The sequence below is a fragment of the Haemaphysalis longicornis genome, unplaced genomic scaffold, assembly GCF_048455015.1.
Source record: "Haemaphysalis longicornis isolate Haplotype H1 unplaced genomic scaffold, Haemaphysalis longicornis Haplotype H1 scaffold_13, whole genome shotgun sequence".
Lineage (NCBI taxonomy): Eukaryota > Metazoa > Arthropoda > Arachnida > Ixodida > Ixodidae > Haemaphysalis > Haemaphysalis longicornis.
This window is the reverse complement of record NW_027526233.1, coordinates 31,338,995-31,346,062: the sequence shown is the minus strand read 5'-3', so window position 1 is coordinate 31,346,062 and position 7,068 is coordinate 31,338,995.

Here is a 7,068-nt window from a genome sequence, read left to right as displayed (position 1 = left end):
ACGATAATTCAAACAAATCGTAGTTTGAAATATCGCGAGTATACTGTAATCATCACTCATTAAACGGCGCCTCAATGGCCACCGTGCAACCTTTGACCAACTCGTCTCAGGCGGGCTGTGTTCTATGCAATGAAAACGGGATAAAACGGGCGTGGTATAAAAGCGAGAGCATTCCTCAGCTACGTTAGCTAGATACGGTGCGGTATGTGGCTTGTAACACGTGGTCCAGATCCACGTTAACGTGCGTACCTCTCTTCTTAAGGGGAATCACAGTGCGGCATCGCCCCATGGAGGGGAAATAACTCGTCACCCGCTACTTGCTACCGCCTGAATTAAGGACGCAGCGCAAAGCGTGGCATTCTAGCAAGTGTACGTCCACCGCTTCCCTTGGCGCCTTAATTTCTCGGTAAGAAGGATGAGAGCCCCGCTCCTCTGAGGAACCATTACGTTTCACCAGCTCTTGAGAAGTTACACATTCAGTAGGCGACCCCTCACGAGTCGTAATGAACTGTGCTGGTCATTATGCTGTTGAGAATTGTATTCCACCCAATTTAAAACCTTGGCATGCAAACACATCAATAAAGACGAAACACACTGGACAAGACCGAGCAACCCAAGAAAGACACGCACATATAGACACGTATAATAAAAGGCGATACCTTAACGAAACGAAAAAAAAAACAAAAATTCAACGGCCCGGGGAAAACAGTAAACGGCTTACAGTTTCGTTTTCCATCCTGCCATACCCTTAGTCCGGTTAAGGCATGGCGGCGTAGGTAGCGGTTAGTCGCAGCGTGGCGTAGTTGGTGGGGGCCAGGACGCATGGAGGTCCACGGTGGTACACCATGTCCCGGGCTCTCGCAGTTTCACCAAACGTAGCCCTCGAGAAAGCATGGTCCTCCCCTCGCGATGCTTGACTTGGCCACCTGCTGTCGGTAGCTGCGGGTGTTTTCCGTAGGTGTCCACTGCTAGATGCTCCGGTCTTAGCGCCCTACGGATGTTGTCACGGCAGCAATGCGCAACCAACTTCTTCCCCTTCCCGCCATCAGCTTGAGATCTGTTTTCCGCTTCTTATTGGAAGCTTGGCTCGTGAGCGTGGTGTGAATTATGATGATGGTGGCTTCGTGGGGTCAAGAACACATCATGCTGAGTGAGTCTTCGTCATCGTCGTCTTTTGCCCCTTCACTTCGTTGCACATCAATGCTGTTTTTAAGTCGAGCCGATGGCTCCCCTTAAAATGCTCTAAAATGTCACCCTTCTAGGACTTTTCGTTCCTGCGGCGGACTTTGTGACTTGAACAGACTAGAGGTTAGTTCCATCGTCAGTTAGGCAGATGTTTGACGGTTCACTTGCGCAGTCCAGTTCAGATATTCCCAACATGGGATCACGTTTCTAGCATATACCATATAACTCTATGGCGGATTGGATTAATTGCATCACCTGACATAAGTTTGCTAATAATTATTTCGGGAATTGATTTTCGATTTGCATTGTGCTTGCCTCTTGTTTGAAAGGTTAGCTGTATGAACGTAGACGTTCTCACAGAAACCGCCTCTGTGTTTTTCCTTTTAGTCGTCCCTGCATAATTTTAGCTAAACTCTACGATATATCGATTGCCAAGAAAGCACATTTATTGCCTTACCAGACAGATTTTGAAGTGGCATGGACCTGTGCTGTGAGTGCGAGTTTTGATCGAGCATTATTCAACATTCTTTTGGTGTTGTTTATTTGCCTGTTGATTCGCGTCGGGTTTTATGTGACGTATCATAGTCAGGGTTAAGACCTTTTGCGTTTTCGTACTGCGGATAAAAAGGGCCCTTTTTATTACAAGTTGAGCGATCCAATCTTTGTTGCTTATGTACGGCGTACGTAAGTCAGTACAAATACCTGGATATATCAGGCGCGTTGTAATATCTGTGATATTAGCCCGAAGGAGACGGGCTTCTTTTGGTTTCGTTAAATGACGTGCAGCTTCCTTTGGAGCTCTGTAACAGCACTGAACCGCAACCAATAGGCCTTCTCCGTGTTTTTATTTTTCTTATATAACTTGCTATTTCTGCTCTGTTTATTTTCTGACTTAGCTCGGCAGTGTCTGCCCACTGTTCTTTATACTGCAGCAGAGTTATGACGTTCACTAGTTTTAGGCTATTAGTTAGAAGGGGGTCCAAAATCACAACACTAATGTCAATGCAGGCAGCGGCCGGCGCACAAACGAGCCTTCGTTTGTTAATCTTTTCCGAGCAGGAACACGCCCACATAGTTTCACGTGAACCTTGGCGGAAGTGATGGCATGGACAGTGCCATCACTGAATAGCCCGGGGTCTTAGAATGACTTTCAGGTGCAGCTGAAGCGATGGGCTGTGCCAATATGTTTACCATGATGGCATGTTTGCAACCTCAAGATGGTGTACTTTGGCATAACTCTGTACAACGATTTATATAGCTCCTTTCAATATAAGCTTGATAGCTATTATTATATAGGCGTTTTTTGTGTCGCTGTACGAACGCCTAAATAGGGATCCGTATTGACGGCATCAACATCTCGCAGTAGGCAGTTCACTTTTTTATGACAGTGTGCATGTGCGTATGTGTGTGCGCACGCTTTCGTGTGGGAGTTTTCCTTACCGGTAACTTGAAATTATTCCTTTTTTTGCATAATCTAAGAATGAATCATAGTTGGCTTAGCCTGGCGTGTGTTTTAATTTGCTTCTATATTGTCTCCGTTGCTTCGTCATTCAGAACAAAAAAATTTGGGCCTCGCCTGTCCACTTTATTGGGGAGTCATTGTTTGATTTATTTAAGTAACCGTAAAACTCCACCAGTTCCAAAGACAAAGCATTAGACCAGTTCCGAGCCACTCAGAGCTTGCAGCGAATGATCAGGGCCTATCAAAATTTCATGTTTCATTTCACCTGATTATTTTGGCATCTGGCGAGTAGAATCTCGTCCCTAATTCCAAACGTAACACCTGATAATAAATTTGAAGTAATTACTGTTGTGCAGCAGTATTGAGCTTGTACCGCTTACACTTCATGTCGCGTCGTATCACCACTATCTCATAGCCTTAATTTTCCACGTATGCATGCTGCAACGTCGCCCTGTCGGTGACTTCTAAAACTAAATTTCCCGTTTATTTTGGACCATCAAGGTTGGATGAGATACTTTTTGTGTGTTCGCGTGTTTATTGCCCAAGGTGTTTATCTATGATGCTTTGTTTATATATTTTTATTTTTTAAGTGTTACCAGAACGACCTATTGGCTGTGAATCGGTGTGCCAGTTCAATGACTGTTAAATTAGTTTTATGTTATGAGAGTGCATGAGAAAACACATGCAGCATCGTTGGTAATTTCGTATGCACTGAGGTCGGATATCAAGCTTAAGAGAGCTACCTGCCCTTGGTGCATGTTTCGCAAGGCGGAACTTTACCACCCCCAAGGTAATGATGACAAACACCACGATGTTGATGATGATGGCGGTGGGGTAGCGGAAGTGGCAATTAATTGATCTTTATTGGTCGAGCTTAGGTGTTGGGGTTAAGACACCCACTAGGTAGGCGCTTCTTTAGTCTGTGATACCGGGGGAGTGAATGGCCCTCCAGGCCATCGTTTCCAGAGCCCACTGATGGCTAGAACTGTGGATGTGGTCTAGACCTGTTAAATGCGCAGGTTTTGTAATTGTGTCTATCTTTAAAACTCAATCATAGTTGTACTCTGATTGTACACTGGTATTTTATTTTAATTTACTCATTTGTACTCTAATGCACGCAACTGTACCTTTCCCATTATTTTCCGTAACGTCTTGTGCTCTACATATTGCTTGTAGTTTTGTAACTCACATTGGAATTTATAACTGGTTTGATTTTGCCTTATCATTGTATTGTACCAAAGGGGGCTCGGGCCTCTGTCAGGCTTTGTAGCCTTTAGTCCCAGCCTGCTTCCTCGTACTTCTGAGGAAATAAAAATCTTTTAAATCTTTGAAATCTTCCAAAGTTCGTGCTTGTCAGGTGGTGCAGCCATTGCTTGTAAGAGAGTGAGGGTGTGTTTACGTAGTGTGGGGTCCGATGGCACTCCCATGCGCGATGGCGCATTGTGACAATTGTGACAAGCGTATTTTATAAATTGGAAGTACAAGGGCGTTTCACGGGTTGGGTAAATGATGTGAAGTTGGCTTCAATGCATTACGTATTTGTCTGAAGTCTTGCTAGGGTGGCGGTTCCCGCTCTTGTCAATTGGGGGTGCGGAGTCTAGAATTTTGCGCTGTCTGGATGGTAGTAACTGGGAAACACGAAGCATACCTAACAAGCACTTCTGCCTTAGCAGCCGCGAGCCCTGTCTTCTGCCGTGGCGTAGTAACCCGATGTATAAGCGTTTACAGGAGGAGCCTGAGGGGCGGCATTACTCATGAAGGAGTCTTGATCGCGCATGCAGATGATTCTCGTTATAATGCGAATTCCGTCTTGCTGACCCGACCTGGTTAGTAATTGTGGCATGCTGCCAGAGACTTCAGGTGAATTGCGACGGAATCTTTTCCTGTTGTAATTGCCGTTGCATTAGAGACTTCTCCCACCTTTCATTGATTTGACGAGGGTGAAGGACGTTTTTCCGTCGCCTGCTGTGGTTGTGAAGCAGGCCACGTTATACGGCGTGCGAATGTAGACAGACATTTCTATTTATCTCGTGTTAGGTTTATAATGATTAAATTATAAACATCCGAATCAGCCTGTGTTCGTTATTTGACTGAAGCTAGACAACTAGAACGGTTTATTTGTTGATGAATGGCATTAAAACGCCGTTGTCCCGTAAGATCTCCTGGTCATGACGACGATCAAACATTTCTTTGCCGTAGTGCACACTGAAAATACATGTCTATGAGGAAGACTCAATTTTGTAATAGCCGCTTTCATCCTAACGAATGTAGGAGAGAAAAAACTAGAACATATAGGCCTCCTGCGCTGCCCAGGGGGCGCTGCGCAAGCGGCTTCCTGGCTGTACTTCCGGGTAGTACAAAGCTGCGGGGGTCCCATAGAATCCCGTGTTGACAGTAGCAAGATGAGCTCGATTCTCCCGATTGTTTTTCGACATGGTCACCAGCAAACCCCCGAAGCCTCCGATCTTTTCCAGCGATCAACTTGGCATTAGCGAAAAAAGCTTTGCAGCGCTAAACACGTTTAGAGCGCCGACGAAATTGCCGGGACGGTGACGCGCTATGCCACTAGCAGGTTCACCTATTTATTGTCGTATGAAGCGAAATTTGAAGTGAAACTTCTTGTTTAAACTAATACTCTAGGTGACGAGAACTTTTTTAACAACAGCCGATCAAAAAACAGATTCACGCAATCGGCGATGTTCCGGCTTTAAAAAGCCAGCGTGTCCGGCGGAGCGCAGGCTCGTCTGCTGGGGTGGGCCGCTGTTTTGGGTACCTGCGTACTATACGCGCAGTTTCACTAAACAGTATTTGTTTGCGTCGCCGTTTTGAATACATGGTGCAGCGTTAGCTTGCCGGTCTGTTGCGTGTCTCAGTGACCAAGTGCCGCGAGCGTGAGAAGCGTCAAATCTGTTTTGTGATTCCGGAACTAGTGGCCGTAATACAAAGTGGTCGGGCGAACTGTGAGGCCGCTCGCTTACCCTAATTGCTCTCACTTTACGTAATTAATTACGCTCTTGTATCATATATTCCCAGTTCGATCTTAATAGGCCAGAATGAGGGTCAGCAACGTTTTGAAGTTTACGGCCGAGTTACATGCAGCCGTCACGGCGGAGGGTTTGACGGCAAATCGAGTGGTAGGCGGAGGGGGGTTTTGAATACAAAGAGAAAAAAATTCTGCGAATTACCAATAATGTTTGACAATGATCTGGCGAAGTGTGAACACGGGGGACCATTAAACAGGAGCGATCAATTCTCTGTTCTTGATTCGCTGTCTAACTCAATTAGAGGACAAAACTGGCACGTCGGCATTCACATTGTTAGCGACGACCCCTGCACCAGAAGATAACCAGCAGAGTCAGTGATGACCGTATGTAAATATACGGGGCCGCGCGCCGTGTATGCGGCTGTGTTATTTTATGCAAATAGAGAAGTACTCATCTGTGCAGGCAGCGGGTACGTTTTAGTCATGTTTTGCGTCCGTTGCTGGCACTTATTTGGTTTATTTGACGCTCTTGGCTCACCTACTCGATAATATGCCTGTACCCTCCCGTTTGTAAATCACGCGGCGTAAAGCGTTACGCAAGAATCATTTAGTTTGAGAAAATACAAAAGAAAATTTTCACTCGTTTCCAATGCAGTGCCCAGACCAGCAGTGTCAGCTGAGTCGGCCGCGCAATTCTTGCGTTCGCTTGCATGCTCCTGCTGAAGCAACCTTTAGCAGTTACCAGCAGCGTTCCGTGTTTATGCTACTCGCGAACTTTCCTTTGTCGACCGCACGCAAGAAGAAAGAACGTTAATGTTCGTCAGGAAGTTAGACCACCCGACCGGGTGATACTGTCACACGCCGTGACGACCGCGATAGCTGGCTCAAAAGAAAGCCCATAAATAGGCTTGCTTTAGCGGATGTTATTATTTTAACCTCTGAAACTACGTTAAGGGCTACTTCATACAGTATGCAGTTATTTAAACGTACCACACAGCGATTAAACTATGTACAACCAACGTTCGACTGGCTTTGCGGCGAGGCTCGTCTGCTTTTGTACTACCCAGACGTCTCGGACACGAGGGGGTGCTGCATTGCGCCAAACTGCAGTGCAGGAGCCCTGTTACATAAAAAAGCGCACGGTGCAGAAATACAACTGTCGACTGTCAGGCAGCGTCTCTCTGTACATAAAAAACGTGGTTGAGGCCTTTCATAGGAATCGGCAGAACAAGAAAGTTAAAGGGGCCTTTACAGGAGCAGATGTATGTTAAAGGCACTCCCTTTAAAAGGAAGGGTTCGCAAGCATGACCACGCCAAACGAAATGACACCGACACGCAAGAAACAAAAAACAGGGGAGGATGCATCAATTCAAGCGCGTCCCCAGTACACGAAGGCGCCGGCATCCAGTCGCCAACTGTAGGCGCTCATTAGCGTCAT